Source organism: Pan troglodytes, chromosome 10 (genome assembly GCF_028858775.2).
Source record: "Pan troglodytes isolate AG18354 chromosome 10, NHGRI_mPanTro3-v2.0_pri, whole genome shotgun sequence".
Classification (NCBI taxonomy): domain Eukaryota; kingdom Metazoa; phylum Chordata; class Mammalia; order Primates; family Hominidae; genus Pan; species Pan troglodytes.
In genome coordinates this window covers 98,753,595-98,770,135 of record NC_072408.2, presented here as the reverse complement: position 1 = coordinate 98,770,135, position 16,541 = coordinate 98,753,595, and the positions used below count along the sequence as shown (strand labels likewise).

The 16,541-nt window shown below is 40.1% G+C and overlaps 1 long non-coding RNA gene across 1 annotated transcript in view; it reads left to right on the top strand.

Moving 5' to 3' along the window:
* LOC107967785 (uncharacterized) overlaps positions 1–16,225 on the top strand; it is a 54,276-nt gene extending 38,051 nt beyond the window's left edge. Inside the window, exons 7-8 of the long non-coding RNA XR_008538543.2 lie at positions 4,495–4,624; positions 14,240–16,225. This is a non-coding gene — a long non-coding RNA (uncharacterized LOC107967785). The remainder of the gene's footprint in view (positions 1–4,494; positions 4,625–14,239) is intronic.
* The last annotated feature ends 316 nt before the right edge of the window (positions 16,226–16,541 follow it).

Here is a 16,541-nt window from a genome sequence, read left to right as displayed (position 1 = left end):
GTGAGGTAAACGTTAATATTCATTCTTTTCATGTATTTATTCAGTCATTCTAAAACAACTTGTTGATTAGACTTTCCTTTATCTGTTGAATTTTCTTGGCTCTCTTGTCAAAAATCAGTTGACCTTATATGTATGAGTTTATTTCTGGACTCTCTTTTTTTCCATGGATCTATCAGTCTGTCCTTGCGCTTACCCTGTCTTGATTACTGTTGTTTGGTAGTACGTCTTAAAATAAGTAGCTTTTGTCTCCACATTTTCTTTTCATTTTTAAGACCATTTTTGGATATTTTAAATCTTTTGCATTTTCATGTAACCTTAGAATCAGCCTTTTAATTTCTATAAGAAAGAATCAACAGTTTGCCTACTTGGATAAGCAAAGACTTTTTAGACTCCATAAAGCACTAATATTAAGAAAAAATATGATAAATTCGACTTTGTTCAGATTAAAAATTTCTGCTCACCATAAGACATTACAAATGAAAAAGGTAAAATACAAATAGAGAAAATCTCTGCAAAACATACACCTGATAAGGAATTTGTATCTAGAATACATAGCCATTACACATCAATAATAAAAGGACAAAATCTAATAAAAATAGGAAAACATCCTGAAAGTCACAAAGTAAGGTATATAAATGGACAAAAAGTATATGAAATGTGGTCAACATCACTTGTTGTCACATTAAACCACAATGCAGGACCACTTCACACCAATTAGAATGGCCGAAATTGAAAAGAAAACGGCAAACATAGGAACCCTCATACATTGATAGTTGGAGTGTAGGAGATGAAAAAACCACTTTGGAAAGCTATGATAATCTCTTATACAGTTAAGCATACACATACTGCAGGACCCCCAAGTTTTGTCACTAAATATTTATCCAAAAGAAATAAAAACATGTATCTACAAAAAGACTTGTACATAAAAATTCATAGCAACTTTATTTATAGTAGCCTCAAACTGGACACTGTTCAAGTATTCATCAACAGGAGACGAAATAAACAAATTGTGACATGTTCACTTGATGGGATACTACACAGCAATAAAAAAGGAACATGCCACTGACATGTGAAAAATGTGGATGGATTCTACAAACATTATGTTTAGCTAAAGAAGCCAAACTAAAAGGATGCATTATGTATCAATGTATTTGTACAGAATTCAGAAAAATCCAAAACTAATATACATTGAAAGAAATCAGAATAGCACTTGTGGTTGGCATTGGGGTTGATCAGAAAGGAGGACAGGGAACTTTTTAGTTACTGAAAATATTCTCTTTGGTATGGTTTGGGTTTCATGAGTGTACACATTTGTCATTTGTCAAAACCCATTGTACTGTACATTTAAGCTCTCTTCATTTTAATGTATATAAACATTATACCTTAATTAAAAAGATATATTAAGTAAAGTCTTAAGATTAAAAAAGAGAAGGAAAGCCAAATATGCAAGTATATATCTACAGAGAGTTGGATATAGAACAGGAAACAGTGAGAGATAATATTAGAGGGCCATCAATGTTAAAGTGTTAGATTTTTTCTTATTTGTAAATGTGCCGTCAAAGATGGCTTTCAAGGACGGAGGGAAGTTTAAACAACAAGCTATTCCATGAGGATGTTCCATAGACTTTGCTCCTAAATACATTTAGAATCCATCCACTTCTCTAGATCTTCATCTATTATTTTACCCTTGGTCCAGGCCACCATCATCCAGCTTTTGTCCTGGCAGTTATTCTTGCTTCAGTTCTCAGATTCCTACAATCTTCCATCATCTACACTGCAACCAGAGAGAGTGATCTTTTATTAACATAAATTTGATGACATAAAATTTCCTGCTTAAAACACTGCAGTATCTGTTAATTGTACTTAGAAGAAAATTCAGACTTGAAGGTTTTACATTATCTGGCTCCTGCCTACCTCTCAGTACTTGTACTTTTCTACTGCTGACTGCTGACCTGCTTCTAACTTAAAAGCTAGTACTTTTAACTGTTATTTTTGGGTAGAGGTAACTGTAGTTTTTACTCTTTGCTACTCACAGGTTGGTTTTCTCAGCTTTAAGTTATGGCAAGCTGCTCTGACCAGTTGTCATCAGCTAGACCAAAGAATCTGCTGTTTTAAATTCCTAAAATGTTGAATTATTTGATCAGTTCCCTGTACTGATGGAAATGGAGTCTAGCCCCTACTTGAGAGTTTTCCTCACCCGAATGACTATTTCAGAGACACCACTATATTGACAATTTTGAAATTTAGAACAAGGCCTAATTCTAGGTCTCTGCCTTCTGTTCATGGAACACCTCAAGCTAAATTTATATTTTCATGACTTTTCTTCCCTTTCTGGACTCTGTCTCATCTCCAAATTGTAAGTGGTTTTTGCTCTTCTCATTCGAGCAGCCACATGATTATGGGAACCTACAAACTGGGAGCAGAACTAGTGATTAAGATGGGGCATGTAGAGTTTGGAACAACTTATTAACTTCTGGGTGTGGCCCACACGAATCTGGCAAGCTCAGACTCATAGCACTTCTCCTTGAATTTACCCTGGGGAAGAGGCTTAGCTAGCAGTTCTTTAAAGAGCTCAGGGTTTGGTGCCAGGTGTTTTCCTTGTAAAACAGCTGACCAACTTTACACAATGCAATCAGAGTCTTGGGTTGCCTCCCACAAGGAAGAACTGACCCATTTCAGTTAACACTACAGAAAACTTTCTCAGAGACCAAAAATGATCTTGGGGAACAAGGAAAGTGCCTATTAATTGAATTTTGTATAATTTTTTATTGTAGAAAAACTACACATAACATGAAACTTACAATTTCCATTATTTTAAAGCATACAATTCAGTAGCATTAAGAACATTCATAATATTATGCAACTATCATTATTATGTAGTTCCAGAACTATTTCATTGCATGAAAAAGAAACCTTGTACCCTCTTAAGCTATCATTTCTAACTACTTCCCCAATTAAGCCCCGGAAATCACAAATCTGCTATCTATCTCTATGAATTTGCCTATTCTGGATATTTCAAATAAATAAAACCATACACTATGTGGCCTTTTGTGTCTGCTTCTTTTACTTTTAGCATGTTTTCAAGCTTCACTGGTGTTGTAGCATTTAACAGAACTACATTCCTTTTTATGGCTGAATAATATTCTGTTATATGGATGTACTACATCTTGTTTATCCGTTTATCTGTTGATGAACATTTGGGTTGTTTCTACCTTTACACTATTATCAATGGTGCTACCATGAATATTATTGTAAACAGTTTTGTTTGCACACCTGTTTTCAATTATTTTTGACATATATCTAGGAGTAGACTTGCCAGGTTATATGCTAATTCTGTGTTTAACTTTATTGAGGCACTGCCAAACTGCTTTCTACAGTGATGGAGCAGTCTTACATTCTTGTCAATCATGTATGAGAGTCAGTTTTGAAGCATTTTTGAGTATTTTATGAAGGTGCCCGTACCTATAAGTGAATCATTAAATAATATTTTAATGGTAAGTAAAAGAAAACTGATTTGTGCTTTTAAAGTAAGGTGAATTTACCTTCTCCTCTTCAATTGAATTCTTCTTTCCCTCCTCCTCCCTCCACCAAGGGATGAGAATGGACTATGACGGCTAATTTTGAGTCAGGTCCCAGGAAATTCTGAAAGCTACTTGCTAGGGCACCCATATGTAAAAAGTTTGCCTGTGTAGTGTTTTGAAATAGTCACAGCTCAGATGTGAAGAAATATTAACATAACTTTACCTTTTATATTACCGAGCTCTATTTAGCCCTGGCACCCCCATTTTTGCTGCTGTTAAAAACCTCTTAATCTTGTCACTGAAAGCTAATATGGTCTCTTCTGGTTTAAACATTTGAAACTCAGTGGAATTGTTAATTCCACCCAGAATTTGGTCATTAACTCAAAGGTGAAACTACCTACAAGGGCTGTTCTCTGTTCTCCTGGCCCTGGCCCTCCCCACTGCCTCCCTCCATCCCAGGAATGTACAATCATCATGGCATTGGAAGTGTGTTTGGTCCACACATCCCTGTCAGGTCCCTACTACCTCTGTTTGGTCTTTTGGTGTTAACCTTGTCCTTGATATATTTGTGTTAACTGTACCAGCCAGGCCTTTAGGAATGTACCAGAATTTTCTAACAATGTCCATAGCGTTGCCCATACCCTATGAAAATAAAATGTGGCTCCCCTGGACTCGGATCCTAGGTTTCCTCGAATCCCCTGGACCACTCAGCATTTACGTCACTCTCTCAGTCTTTCACCCTGTGGGTGATATGTGATAAGTCCAGTGGATCTCATAGCATTTGCCCATCACCCTATTTCCTTAGTCATAAAGTAGGTTCATTGGTTTGATGCAATGTTATATGGGAATCCAATTAAGTGGCTGGAACTATAAGCTCTAAACAGTAGTTCTGGTTGAAGTCTTGTAGGTAGGAAATTCAGTTCACATCCAGAATATGCACTGGCAATTCAAAATGAATCTTTGTTTCCTCCAGAGTAGAAGGGCTTCAATGAAGTCAACTTATACCACTAAGTGGATTGTTGATTCTTCGATGGATGAGGCTGTATAAGGGGATCAACATTAATCAATGTTGCTGACAGGATGGACATTCAGCAGCAGCCTTGGTAAGTGGAAATCCATAATTGTGGGTCAGTGCAGGGCCTTTTTCTCTGCCGTCATTGTTCTACATTTACAAACACATTGTGCCAACTCTAGGATAGCAGGTGACAGAGGCTGACTGATGTCAAATGTCAAAGTTATTCTCTGTACTTGGTTGCTTGGTGTCTCCTCCTTGGAAGATACTCTATAGTAGTGGTAACATATAATGCAAATGTAAAGATCTCTTTTCAGGCCCAAAGTTCTATCCACATGCTTCTATTCCACATTTTCTGATACCTGATCTTCTAATATTTCTTCTTCCAAGTCTCCAACTAACCAGATAAGCTACTGGTTGAGCCTATGTATGTTTTATATCGGGATACTTCTCTTTCCACATAAAGAAAACGAGGTATATTATTGCCTGAATATCTGCCCATTGGGAGAATTTCACCTCACAGACCTCACCTTCAAGGTCATCGCTTAATGGGAATGTAGTGTAGCCAAAGTCCATTTTTGTCTTATACCCACATACTGACCCACATTCATGGTCATGAGACAGCCCATCTATGAATCAAGCTTGACTTTCCTCCCCCTTCATCAGCTTGGGGTAGGAAGAATCGTGAATGGAATCACCATGAGTGACATGGGTTCACCTCTTATGCCTTACATTTGTACCTCTGGCCCTGCCCTGGCTTTGATCCCAGATATTTCTCTTCCAGCACATGTTGGATAACTTCTGGAACTGTCGAATTTGGTGTGTCTGGTAGAACCCAGCTCCTATTGAGAAGTTTTGGGTTTGAGATCACTTTGTGCGTCATGGTCAGGCACTTAGCCTTTCCAGTACCAATTATCACACTTAAGCAGTTTTTGAAAAAGGGTATAATTCTCTGCTACAGAAGGCATGACCTTTTTTCAGAACTCTAAAGGAGATACTCCTACTGGGATTTGAACTTCTAACTATTTAGGTTCTGCTGAGTCAAGTGGCCCAAATGGCAAAACCATCTACATCACAGCCTAGACTTGCTGCTGGAAGAGTCATTTCTTGCCCTGGCTCCCACTCAAAGCTGGCGGCCTTTCATATCACCCGGTTTATGAATCAGAAAAGTATTCAGATTCCTGCCTCCAGGAATGGGACATGAATTTGGTTGAAGTGGCTCTCTTCCATTGAGACCAATTTCTAGCATTCTCAGTATTTGAGGGTAATTTCAGTCCCTAAAAGGGATAACAGCAGCACATAACACAGTCCACTATAGCTTCAAATCAGTGGCAGTTAGACTGACAGCTAACTTATCAGTAGCAACAAAGGATGCCAGAGACAGTGGAATAATATTAGAAATGTGCTGAAAAAATAATTGCCAAACTAATATTCTGTATTCATCCAGTATCCTTCATGAATTAGTGTAAAATAAAAAATTTTTCAGGAAGGAAAGGAAAAAAGATAAGAAAATTTGCCCTCAGCAACCCCTCACTAAAGCAATTAATTTTAAAGGACATATTTCAGGAAGAATGAAAACAGTCTGAAATGGGTACAAGAAAAAATGAAGAACAAATAATATAGTTAATATGTGTGTAAATTTAAGTAATAGTGACTGTATAAAATAGCAATAATAATGTCATGTAGGTTTCATTTTAAAATCTCCTAACATTTTGCTAATATCTGAATTATATATAGTATATTTAAGTATATTTTGTATACTTAAAATTTGATACTTCCTAGAAAAGCTGGAGTACAGCGTTACATGGGTATAAATTTGGGTATAAATCATGGTGCAGACACATACAGTGCCTTCTCTAAGAAAAACACAAAAACCAAGAAACAGAAAATAAACAAGAATACACAAACAAATACTACCAATTCTATGAAAATAAACAGCTGTAAATATGGACCATTACACAAAATTTCACATTCCTGCTATGGTTTTTGTGGTGATTACTTAATAACAGATGCTAAAAATTAAATAAATAAGATGCAATGGTTGAATTGCATTTTTTCTGTTTTTTTATTCCCCCTTAAGAGATCATTCTCAACCACTTGTCTACTATATATTGATTGAAAGCCATTTGGAAATTACTCCATCTGTCAATGAAATGCAAACACCTATGTAGGGAAACGAAGCAGCTGTTTAAATGCTCAGAGCTTCACTAGACAAAGACATCCTCTTCCTTAACACAGGCTCTGTTTACACTATTCTAAAACAATGACTCATTCAGGGAAAAATTCAGTATTTGCAGGTTGTGTAAACACAACCATTATTTATAAAGAGATTTATAAGAAGGCCTGGTATTAACTACTTCCCAGTTGAGGAATTGCTAAGTGCTAGAGTTAGACTCATGTGTGTCTGTGTGTGTGTATGTGTATTTGGTGAATTCAGAATTGTTTATATTTGTGGGCCACACTTAAAAATCCAGTTCTCCTTATTTTGTAAAATCAACTATCAAGCTCGGAATAAATAGAAGTGTCACAAGTGGTAGCATAATTTCTAATTCTAAATAGCCTACTTATACCATACAGAAATTAGCAAATATTTTTACAAAAACAAAGCCATACCATTGTCAATTATTCATAATTATTTTCTCATCAAGGAAAATTGAGTGACATGCAGATTCTGAATTTTGCCTGGGATTGAATACCAGTTTCATCTCTGGTTTATTATATGGCATTGAGTAAGGCACTTCTTCTCCGTGAGCCTTGGTTTCCACATCCTTTTTTTTTTTTTTTTTTTTTTCTTTTTGAGACAGAGTCTCACTCTGTCACCCAGACTGGAGTGCAGTGGTGGGATCTTGGCTCACTGCAACCTTTACCTCCCGGGTTCAAGGGATTCTTCTCCCTCAGTCTCCCGAGTAGCTGAGATTATAGGCACCCGCTACCACTCTCAGCTAATTTTTGTATTTTTAGTAGAGACAGAGTTTCACCATATTGGCCAAGCTGGTCTCAAATTCCTGACCTCAAGTGATCCGCCCACCTTGGCCTCCCAAAGTGCTGGATTACAGAGGTAAGCCACCATGCCTGGCAGGTTTCCGCATCTTTTGAATGGCAAAATTATTATTATTTTTTTTTTATACTTTAAGTTCTAGGGTACATGTGCACAACATGCAGGCTTGTTACATATGTATACATGTGCCGTGTTGGTGTGCTGCACCCGTTAACTTGTCATTTACATTAGGTATAACTCCTAATGCTATCCCTCACCCTCCCCCCACCCCACGACAGGCCCCAGTGTGTGATGTTCCCCACCCTGTGTCCAAGTGTTCTGGTTGTTCGATTCCCACCTGTAAGTGAGAACATGTGGTGTTTGGTTTTCTGTCCTTGCGATAGTTTGCTCAGAATGATGGTTTCCAGCTTCATCTATGTCCCTACAAAGGACATAGACTCATCCTTTATGGCTGCAAAGTATTCCATGGTGTATATGTGCCACATTTTCTCAATCCAGTCTATCACTGATGGACATTTGGGTTGGTTCCAAGTCTTTGCTATTGTGAATAGTGCCACAATAAACATACGTGTGCATGTGTCTTTATGGCAGCATGATTTATAATCCTTTGGGTGTATACCCAGTAATGGGATGGCTGGGTCAAATGATATTTCTAGTTATAGATCTTTAAGGAATTGCCTCACTGTCTTTCCACAATGGTTGAACTAGTTTACAGTCCCACCAACAGTGTAAAAGTGTTCCTATTTCTCCACATCCTCTCCAGGACTTGTCTCCTGACTTTTTAATGATAGCCATTGAATAGCAAAATTATTATACCACACAGAATGATTGTGGTGATTAAAATAATCTTAAAAATGTGTATCATTTGACACAATGCTTGTCACTCGGCACTCAATACAAGTTACCCGTTATTTTAAATCATGAGGTATTTTGCCAGGTTTAGTATTGATGATCCGCAATTAGTTAATATTCAGCCCTTGTACTTTTGGCAATAAATGATTGTTCATATAGACTTGCTAGAAATGAAAATTGCTGCCAGTCACTAAGCTTCAATCAAATCACAACTGAGTAATTCAATAGCCAATTGTTTTAATTACTTGTGACTCTATCTCACAGTGTGTAACTGTAGGTATCCTGGGAGGCTATGATGTTTAAAACCAGCCACTTTACAGTTAGGGTCCTGGCAGGGAACAGTGACACATTCAAACTAGGTAATGGAGAAGAGTTTAATAGAGAACTATTTACAAAGTTGTTGGCAGGGCTTAGGAAGAAAAAGTGATGATGAAACACCCTGAAGTTAGATAATGTTGGGGAGTAGTTACTACTTCGAAGTCTGAATGGGCAAGGGGAGTGTTGTTATAGGGCCCTGAAGTGGATCGCTGGGAAGATAGGTCCTTTTTTTTTTTTTTTTTTTTTTTTTAGACAGAGTCTCTGTCACCCAGGCTAGAGTGCAATGGCATGATCTCAGCTCACTGCAACCTCCACCTCTCGGGTTCAAACACTTCTCCTGGCTCAGCCTCCTGAGTAGCTGGGATTATAGGCACATACCACCATGACTGGCTAATTTTTGTGTTTTTAGTAGAGACGGGGTTTGACCATGTTGGCCAGGATGGTCTTGATCTCCTGACCTCATGATCCACTCCCCTCGGCCTCCCAAAGTGCTGGGATTACAGGCATGAGCCATTGCGCCTGGCCATTAGGCCCTTTTAACAGGGGCTGTGACTTTTAGTAGAGAGACACAGTTAATGTTGCCATCTGGCTATAAAGGGGCTAGGAGACAACTACCCCAACTTACTCTCTTCCTGCTATTCAAATCCCCTTCTAGAGCTTCCAATTGGCTATACCCTAATAGAAGATGAGGTCAAGGTGAGAGGTGACAGTGTGCTGGCAGCCCTCACAGCCCTTGCTGGCTCTCAGCTCCTCCTCGGCCTTGGCGCCCACTCTGGGTGCACTTGAGGAGCCCTTCAGCCCACCGCTGCACTGTGGGAGCCCCTTCCTGGGCTGGCCGAGGCTAGAGCTGGCTCTCTTAGCTGGCAGGGAGGTGTGGAGGGAGAGGCGCGAGCGGGAACCGGGGCTGCGGGTGGTGCTTGCGGGCCAGCTGGAGTTCCAGGTGGGCGTGGGCTTGGCGGGTCCCGCGCTCGGAGCGGCCGGGGCAATGAGGGGCTTAGCACCCGGGCCAGCGGCTGCAGAGGGTGTACTGGGTCCTCTAGCAGTGCTGGCCCACCGGCGCTGCGCTCGATTTCTCGCCAGGCCTTAGCTGCCTCCCTGCGGGGCAGGGCTCGGGACCTGCAGCCATCCATGCCTGAGCCTCCCCACCGTCCGTGGGCTCCTGTGCGGCCCGAGCCTCCCCAACGAGCGCGGCCCCCTGCTCCATGGCGCCCACTCCCGTCGACCACCAAAGGGCTGAGGAGTGCGGGAGCAGGGCAGAGGAGGCAGCTCCACCTGCAGCCCCGGTGTGGGATCCACTGGGTGAAGCCAGCTGGGCTCCTGAGTCTGGTTGGGGACTTGGAGAACCTTTATGTCTAGCTAAGGGATTGTAGATACTCCAATGGCAGTCTGTATCTAGCTCAAAGTTTGTATACACACCAGTCAGCACCCTGTGTCTAGCTCAGGGTTTGTGAATGCACCAATGGACACTCTGTAGCTACTCTGGTGGGGACTTGGAGAACCTTTGTGTCCACACTCTATATCTACTAATCTGGTGGGGATGTGGAGAACCTTTGTATCTAGCTCAGGGATTATAAATGCACCAATCAGCACCCTGTCAAAACAGACCACTGGGCTCTCTGTAAAATGGACCAATCAGCAGGATGTGGGTGGGGCCAGATAAGAGAATAAAAGCAGGCTGCCCGAGCCCGCAGTGGCAACCTGCTCGGGTCCCCTTCCACACTGTAGAAGCTTTGTTCTTTCGCTCTTTGCAATAAATCTTGCTACTGCTCACTCTTTGGGTCCACACTACCTTTATGAGCTGTAACACTCACCGCAAAGGTCTGCAGCTTCACTCCTGAAGCCAGAGAGACCACGAACCCATCGGGAGGAACAACTCCAGACTCGCCGCCTTAAGAGCTGTAACACTCACCGCGAAGGTCCCTGGCTTCACTCCTGAGCCAGCGAGACCACGAACCCCACCAGAAGGAAGAGACTCCGAACACATCCGAACATCAGAAGGAACAAACTCCGGACATGCCGCCTTTAAGAACTGTAACACTCACCGCGAGGGTCCGCGGCTTCATTCTTGAAGTCAGTGAGACCAAGAACCCACCAATTCCGGACACAAAGGGAGCCTGCTGATTACTTCCATGCAGCTCATTTTCTAGAGCGCCAAACACTGAAGCATGGGTTTGGAGGAACAAACAGAAAGCAGCCAGTATCATAGTTAATGCCGTTTGCCCATAGTTGATATGGGAACGGTCAAAATCTACTCAAAATAATGTTGCAATCCCAGACAATCTTTGCTCAATTAGGTAGTGCGGCACTCTGGATCTACTAGGCATATTTCAGCCGCTGGAATGCATACAAAGTGGCTCCATAAGAAAAATACTGGCTTGACTGCATTTGCCTGGTCATTTCCATGTGGAGACAGGGCAAATTTTCACAGGGTAAAAATCCTATTATGTTTTGTGACCTTCAAACCGTTAAGTTCCCAATTTAGAAGATGGCTTTGATCCTAACTTAGGGATATCTTGCCTAGGCGGAAAGTGCCAGGCTAAGCCTCCAGTAAATAAATCAATAAGCATCATGAGATCTACAATCTGGAATCAGACAGTTTGCTTGATTGCTGAGATAGGGTCTATGGCAGATCCTATGTTTTGTGTTCTTCAGCCCCCATAGAGCCTTGAGAAGACTGCAGCTCTAGCCAACTGCTTGACTGCAACCTTGTGAGAGACCCTGAGCTGAGCTAAGATGCTCCTTCCTGCCTGGCTCCCAGAAATTGTATGAGATAATAAATGTTTGTTGTTACTCAGCAATAGATAACTCGTGCAATAACATGCAAGACATTTTTTAAAAGGCCAAGGGCATTCACTGAAAACTGACTAAGGAATAGTCTTGAACAGAGTGAGCATGGAACCTTGGAGAAAAGAACCAGTGTTGGCTGGGAAAATTTCATATGCCTGTAATGAACAACAGAGTAAGACACACCTATGTGTTCAGTAAAACTATAGCTACTAGCAAAGAGAGATGAAGAAATAGTCATTTGCCAAGTGCTTGTCTTGTATATTCTTTATTGTTTGCAAAAATTCTGTGGTTATGTGAAATACATGATTTTTGGATCAGAAGCAGACATAGCTACTCAAAGTTGCACAGATAGTAGATGATAGAACTTGGATTAGACTCCAAGCCAGTCTAACTCCAAAGTTTCTGTGCTTCTGTGTGCTAAAAAAAAAAAAAAAAAAAGGGAAATTCAACAAGGGAGATTGTATTGGGAAATGAAGTAAGATAAACAAAACTGTCAGGGGAAAAATCCTTCAGGCTTTTGGAAGGATGGGGGAAACTGCCTGTGGTGAAAACAAAACAAAACCTAGCAAAAACACATGGCTGATTAAAAAGAGAAAGCAAAGCTGGCCTCACTAGAGAACAGAAGGCATTTGGGCGATAATAGAGGTTAGAGTGAAAGAAGCCCCATCTGTAGTCATCTCTTCAAGGCCAGATCGAAATATGCAGAATATGGATGGCTCTACTTGTTTGCAGATTGATGCTCCCCACCCACCCGAAATGGATACACCAGGGGAAAACACAGCACCTATAGTAACAGGGAAATATGAACACCACCAAGACAACACTCTCTGGCTCAGAGCACATGGTGGGGAGACCAGGTCTTGGAAAATCCTCTAGTAGGAAAGTGAAAAGAGGTCAAGGAGAATTTTGCCAAGAATATGCCACGTGATACCGTAATTTTCTATTTCTACATCTTCGGTGACATTGTTCAGCTAAAATAAAAGCCACACTAAGTAACATTTAAAGGAGGATGTATTCTTGTTTTACAGGGGTGGTGAAAAAGGGTGTTATAGGAAACAGATTTGAGGACCTTGAATTCTGGGGGAACTTGTTTAAGCAATATGACTTAATGGGTAAGTGGTTAAACAGAAAGTCTCCACAGCTAATTGCTCTAGAGTGGAGGTGGGGGTTTAAGAGTATTATACAGGGAGGGTCATGACTTCTGTGATTTGGCCCAAGGAGAATCTGTTTTGTGATCTGACCCCAGTAGAGGTGGAACATCAGTCCTGGCCCACCAGACCAAGTGATATATCAGTTTCTCTGCCATTGCGGAGAAACAGAAGTACAGGGAGGAACACAGAATGCTTAGAGAGACACAGTACACAGCTGTTGCAAAGTCATGTCACCCTTGTAGGTGAGCTCAGGCACTCAGCAGTTTTGCTTAGCTGATTGGTTGGCCTTACTGATACTATCTTAGCCTGGCTTACTGGCAGACAGCAGGGTCTGAAACACATCTTTTATCCAGGTAGTTTGCTTGGGGATGTGATCTCAGGGCCACAAGTTGGAGACTAGGGAGGGTGAAATTGGGGAGGAGGGGCTGCTAAAATAAGAATGCATTATCTATCCAGTCATAGCTGTGGGCAACTGGGGTTTGGTCCCACTGTAACTCTTGGAAGAGCCATATAGGCTGCGCCTCTGAATTGTCAGTATGAAAGGAAGAAGAGAAGGTATTTATCCACTGTCTCCAGCTCTGCATTGACCAAGGGTTGCCTCACAGGATGGCAGTCTTCCAGATTTATGCATGCATTGGTACCAATCAGGTTTTCATAGGCATCCCATGTCAGAGAAGTCTGAATGCAGAAAGTAAGCAAACTGGGTGTAGTGGGGACGGGGTGCTGACAAGCTTTAGCAGCCTGAAGTTGATTTGTGGCTACCATTGAGGGAGTATAAGCCTTGAGGCATGACTCAATAAGTGTTTGATAACAATCTGCTGAAAACTGCTTAGGCAAACGTGAACAGTTCAAAAACTGAAACAATGTAAGCGTTCTAATTCAAGAAAACACCACCTGCCTGGCTGGGACAGGGATGTGGGACATACAAAATACTCAGCAGGATGTAAAAGATGGCATATTGTACTTGAATTATTCCCTTGGTTATTGTTGTCATTTTACTAATTCCTGTTCAGGAGTGAAAATGGAAATGACTCTCAATTCCCTATTATTATTTGTCATTTGTTTTATGTAAGTATACTTAAAATTGTTGTTTAAATATTCTCATATAGTTCACATTTCAGTGAGTGGGTTCAGTAATTTTTATCAAATTATTTTGCCTTCTTTTAAAGTCCTATGGCTCACTCCAACTCCACAACATGCACATATTCATATATTTATATTTTTAGATACCTAAATGGGTTGAACTCAGCTGGGCTGCCAATCAAGATCCCAGTGCCTTGAGAAAGCAAAATCAGATAAGCATTATCCCTTTACAGACTGGGATTTCAGTCTGTGTATGCTTCGTGTTATAATAATCACTTTTATGGGTTCCTGAAAAAGGATTTCTAACCTGTGCTTACATTAAATCATATCAGGTGGCCTCCTTAATTCAGAGAAAATGACATTCAGAAACAAACTTAGGAGGAATTTTTTAAAATAAAAAATCTCAAAAAAGTAAGTCTTTCACTGTGTACCTTCTCTTTGCCAGTTGCTTTATATACATAATACTCAAATTTACAACAAACATACAAACGTGATATTATCATCTCTATTTTTACAGACAAGAGAATGAAGGCCAAATTGAGTTTCCTTGAGCAACTCATTTAACGTTAAGAATCAAGATGGTGCCCAAGCTCAGATGACATCCTTTCTAACCCATTTGGAAGGCTCCTCTCATAGGAGGTGTGAAAGAAAAGAGAATGGAAAGGAACAGGCTCTTCTCTTGAAGAAAAGCCCTCAGTCCATACAGCCAGACTTTGTCTACATATGCCTCTCTATGGGATGCTGAGAGACCAAGGGCTTCTGACATAGACATGTGAGAAATACCGGCTTTAAGTATACTATACTCAGTGTCAAAAGCTTTCAGGATGCAAGAAATTCCTGAATTTGAGTCTCCAAAATTTTAAACAAGGAAAGGAAGTAAATATTTCTTTATCTCTTTTTTGATGTATGGCCCTATAGTTGGCCAAAAATGATTGCTTCTGTTGTTAGATATTCATGTATATTTAAGATTAAAGAAGGTGATATTGATGTGCAAATATGAGAGTAAATTGACAGACAGATAACCTAAAAAAGTACAGTAAAATAAAGTTAAGAGTTGTGATGAATACCTAAAGGTCCATTGCCAGATGAATGTGAAGACGGAATGTGATTTATATATATAGTGGAATATTATTCAATTAAAAAGAAAATGCTAACACTTGCTAATATAAATTAACCTTCAAGACATTATGCTAAGTGAAAGAAGCCAGATACCAAAGGACAAATATTGCACTGTTCCACATATATGAAGTGAACATCACATATTGCTGAAGTTCTCATCATCAGAAAGAGGCAGAGCTAAGATTTAAATCCAGACATGCCTGGTTCTGAATTCAGTTGTCTCCCTACACCCAGGAGCTTATTACATGCATTGTGCTAGTCTTCCTGGAAATCAGGCAAACTCAGTCCACTGCACCTCATCTCCTTATGTAATAACCTGGAGAGTGGTGAGAGCCATCTGCTTCAAGAGCGACATATTTGAGTCCATAAGGTAATAGGTTGGCAGAGAACAGAAGGATTATGACATTGCCATTTGGCATTCTTGACTTACTCTGCATTTATAAAATCGAAATACATAGTCCATCATGTTCTCACAGAGCCTACCATTATCAGTCATTCTGAAATAAACATGGTTAGGGACGTCATGTTCAAAATAAGTGATCCTTGTTTTCGGGAATGATGTCTGGCAGGAGGAGTTTTTAAATCCTGCTTTCTGAAGCACTAGCTTACAAATGACTTTGTGAAGTGTATTTTGATTCTGGGGCCCAAGAAGGAGAAAAACAAGTAAGGGAGAAAAACATAGGCTGGATCTTAAGATCACAAGATAACAGATGGATTAAAGGGTAGAAGCCAGAGCAGAGGTTCCAAAACAAGATTGATCATTCAAATTCATCTGAAGAACTTTAAATATATGTATTTACCTGAACCCAGCTTCAGGAATGAGGCTCAGACATCTGTGTATTTAAAATCTCCTGTGGTTATTCTGATAATTAGCCTCAGTTTTGAGTCATCTAACAAAGAAAAAGCAAAACATATGTCAATCAGTTTATCTTACTGTAATTAAACTTTAGTGGGAAACATGAGGTGACCCCAAAGAACTGGTTAAGTGTGGCTTAAGCATTAGTTAAGCAAATGTACCAAAAGACAATTTTAAAAACCAAATAAAAAGAAATTTTAGTTTATTCTCAGGGGCTTTCACAGGAGTCTATAAAAATCTCAAAAACATCCAGGAAGCTCCCATTGAATAATTTGGCTACCTGAAGTGCTGAATAAAAGGAGCTCTCCCAAAAGAAGCTGTGAATTCTCTATCAGGCCCATGTCCACTCTTCTAGTCATAGCCTTACTTCTTAAAGAAAGAGAGAAGCTCTAATCCAAATCCAAACATAGGACATATGGCGAAGATTATTCTGAGAGACACAGTCCCAGATTCTCCTCTGCTATACAGGTGTGACAAAAAAGGAGCAAGAACAAAGACTCTAACATAATCCTTAGATGTTTATAATAGAAAAAAGAATGGAAAGAAATAAACTTTAGCATTTACACAGGTTGAGCTGACCTAATCTGAAAATCCAAAATCCAAACGGCTGAAAAACTGATTGAGTTCTGAAGCTTTGAGTGTCAAAATGGCTCCACAAGTAGAAAGCTCCACATCTGACCTCATGTGATAGGTCACTGTCAAAATGCAGTCAAAATTTTGCTTCATGCCCAACATTATTTAAAATATTGTATAAAATTACCTTTGGCTATATATTAATATGTAAGGTATATATAAAACATTAGTGATTTTTGGTTTGGTCTTGGATCCTATCCCCATAATATCT